This window comes from Prosopis cineraria, unplaced genomic scaffold (assembly GCF_029017545.1).
Source record: "Prosopis cineraria cultivar Desert tree isolate PC_DT_omini unplaced genomic scaffold, ASM2901754v1 PC7, whole genome shotgun sequence".
Lineage (NCBI taxonomy): Eukaryota > Viridiplantae > Streptophyta > Magnoliopsida > Fabales > Fabaceae > Prosopis > Prosopis cineraria.
Window position 1 is genome coordinate 37348174 of NW_026555338.1, and position 3917 is coordinate 37352090.

Here is a 3917-nt window from a genome sequence, read left to right on the forward strand (position 1 = left end):
AACTTTTCCATCCTACAATCCGGCATGCATCGTTTGTTTGGCGGAACCTATGATTTTTATTTTTTTCGCAGCCATGCTTTTCATTAGATATGATAGGTAACATGGAGATTATTAGTCAACATTATCTGCTCTCGTCCATGGAGAAATATTCGCGCGCTCTAAAAGAAAGCATAAACCGGTTGAGTTGAGTGGGAGCAGATACCAAGAAAAAAAAGAACTTTAAAGTTATAGTAAAACTAAAACTAAAGAGGGAAGAAATAATTTAAAGGAACATGAGATTAGACTTGAATAATGATAGCTTTTGTAGCGGAGGCTTAATATAATCATACACCACACTAATAACAGATCCTGATTCTGATTTGTGGGTCCTCCTGACCCGACAAGCAGGGCTCAAAACCTTCCCTTTGGTCGTTGGCTACAGTCCCACTCCCACCCATCTCCCGATCCCAACGACTCCGCACCCATCCACCCCTCTTCATTCTACCCATGTGTTCTATCAATCTCACACAACACCCACCAACACTCCCATCACTTGCTGAACTAAACTATCTAATTAGTTACATTACAAATTCAGAGAAGGCAAAGCAAAAGTGAAGAGGCCAAAATGTCCGTTACATATTCTTCACCCAAAAGAAAAATTGCCTCAAAGCCTATGTCTTACCCAGTTAAATCCGAATAACTTCCTCTCTAGAACAAACCACTGTACAGATGCTAGATCAGTCGCACACGGCATGCCCAGCTTGCCATTTTCAACTCCTTGCAGTAAATTTCTAACCTTTAATCCTAATAACTACGAAATATGTAAATCATAAATTAATCGGCCAAATCCGGCAGTCAAGGGAGTACGACCCTTTGGTACTTGGCCTCTGTGGGATTCTCAGAGCCCTGACAGAAAGCCCTCTTTCTACTAATTCTTCCGCAGTTGATGGGAGTGCTGCCAGCACCGTTAGTATTGATGAAGGAATCTTGGTGGAGAAGCTGTGGTGGTATTGCCGGCGGCGCCGGCGGCGGTGAAGGAATGGTGACCGGAGGAATCTCAAAAGAGTCGAGTGGGGTGGCGGGTGTCTCCATTGAGGAAGTGGTCCTGCCAAAAGCAGAGTCTGAAGCAGAGGGCCTGCTTTCATCACCGCCTGCAAAAGCTTGCCTTTTTCTGGTAACGGCTTCTCAGGAGCCAACTCCATCATGGATTGGGTCGCCGGTAATGGCGGCTGTGGCGGCAACTGGGGTTGAGGGAAATGGTCAATAACCGGAGAAGAAACAATGCTTTCTTCACAATCCGATGAAGAGAGGCCATTGTTGGAGTCAATTCCCCTTCTGGGTTCGTCCTCAATGCTGGAAACTCCAGAAAGAGGAGCTGCTTGTTGCTGCTGTAGAACAAACTTGTCCAAGAGAAGCCTGTGGCATTTCTCGCGTGCTTCGTCTCTCTCTTTAATGGTCTTGTTAAGCAGATCCTTGAGATTAACCAGTTGATCATCCCTCTTTCTGAGTTCCTCCTGCGCTGCAGCTCTTGTTTCTTCCAGCTCAAGAGTGGTGTACAACAGGGACTGCCTCAGCTCCTCCATTGACTGGATCATCATAGTTATGCGTCACAGAATCAATAATTAGTCCTCAAATTCCAAGAGGGAAAGCCCCATTACACATTACTAAGGAGAAAGCAAATGAAGTGAGCAACATCAGACACTGACTAAATGGTAAGAGCAGAAGGATAAATGAGAGTAGGTACCTTGCCCTGGCAGTAGTAAGCCCAACTAAGCAGAGGGCTGCGTTGATTGTCCATGCTCTTAATCTAAAAGATGACAGATTAGATATATTTTCAGCGAAAGAAGAGGTGAGGAATTAGAGGGAAGGGAGACGGAGACAGAATTAAGGGGGATCTTGAAAGGTGCTTCCGCCTCGTTGCTCGTATATAAGGAGGAGCCCTGCTTACTGTTGCCCTTGTGGGTTCGAGAAAAGCATGATAGATAAATCATACCGCATTTTTCAAAATATGTTTCCCTATTTTTATATTTTAAAAAACTGTATTTGACCTGTTTAATTGCTCCTAAAAAAATGACTTTTATCCAATGCTGGCTTTTTATCCTAATAAGGGCTTATACGTATTTTTATTATATTTGAAAGGTTTAAATCCCACCTCATTTATATTTATACTCCTTGCTTACTCCTTGCTAAATCTAAAGCCATAAGCTCGTATATTAATTTTATTATTTGTCCATCCATCATGTTAAAAGACAGTATTTGATAATAAATATAAATTTAAAATTAAAATAGAGTAAAGTGTGATTTTTGAAACAAAATTATATCAGTTTTTTATAAGTTATGTTGCAAGAAGGTCTTGATAATTAGATCTTCATCGAGCTTGGTCAGGAAACTGATCATAATATAGTAACAATTCCACATTTGAAGACGTCAGTTCCAACGTCCGATGGGATCTCTCCAAGTAAGAATTGTATTGTGGTGCCAGTAACATAATTTTAAGTCAATCATATGTAATTTTATTTTACTATTGAATTAAAATATAAAGTGTAAATAAAATTATGAAAAGCATGTATGGATTTTTTTTTTTGAAGCATGAGAAAAATTAGAGGTAAGGAGTAATCTGAGGAGCATGACTGTAATGCATGAACTGGCGGGCGGGTGCGAGATTTAGGCATGAAAGTGGGAGCAAGAAATCAATTGTCAGAGCTTTCAAATTTTACCGCTGTTTTTTTTTTTTTTAACACACAACATATCCGAATATTCAAATGAAATGTCACCCGTTATTCATACTCATTTAATTGCTTTAAAATTGAAATCTGAACTGGTCATAAAAGTCCTCCGCTTACCTCGTCCCCAATTGGACAATTCATGGGAGCTTAACATTCAGAGTAACAATTATAACGACATGAAAGGCTGGACGTGACATCCCATTTTCCAAGTCCCATTCTCCTCCAATCTCTCTCTCTTTTTTTTAATTTCTCCATAAAAAAAAAAGAAAAGAAAATCAAAGGTTGAGTGAGAGTTGAGACAGTGGCTTGAGGTATGGAGATATTTCCGCTATGGCTATCTAAAATATCCTAAAATTAACCTCAACTTTTAATGGTGAACTTGTGGTAATTGTATTTTTACAAATGAGCAGAGGTAGGAAATGAAAAAGGGCCAATGGATGGTCACACACGTGGGCTGCGTTCGTGCAGTAAATCCAAACAGTCCATTTTTGTTTGTAACGCGCAAATTCCACAGAATGTAAAATGCATGGAGCCTCTCTTTGATTTTGCTTCTTTCTTGTTTTGTTTTTAATGCGCTTTCATTCATTTTTAATTTAATCGTCTCCTCCCATTCCTTTCAGGATATTTCACATGCTTCTTGCACCAGGACTGGTAATGTGAATAGAAGTGAACATTTGATCAGTTCAGTTTAAATTTCTTTAATAGCAATCGATTGAATTATATAAAAAATTTAAGTCAAATCAAATTAAAATACATAATCAAATCAAATTAAAATTAAATTAAATTATAATGATCAATTCGATTTATCTATTCAACTCATAGGCTTTGATTTGAATCTATAGAGTCTAATTATTTATATATTTTTCTATTTAATTTCTTCTTTGATGTTGAATGCCTAACAAAAAAATAACAATGTTATATTGTAATTCATAAGAAAAGTAATAAAATCAATATTATTGCATTAAAAACTAAATTATAAAAATAAAAAATTAGAACATTACATTTAATAAAAAAAAACTACTATTGCAAGTAGTAAAAAGATGTTTCTTACTTATTTATATGAGAATTTATTCATATTTTTTAAAATATAAAGAAAAATATATATATAATTCAAGCTATTCAGTTTTTGGTTTAAAAATTTTTAGATTGAATCGAACTGATTAATCAAAATTTTTTTTAAAAGAAAATCAAATCAAACTAAAAAACTGAATA

The 3917-nt window shown here is 36.9% G+C and overlaps 1 pseudogene; it reads right to left on the reverse strand.

The window, feature by feature from the left end:
- Positions 1–258: 258 nt before the first annotated feature.
- Positions 259–1884, reverse strand: LOC129316186 (uncharacterized; annotated as a pseudogene).
- Positions 1885–3917: the final 2033 nt, after the last annotated feature.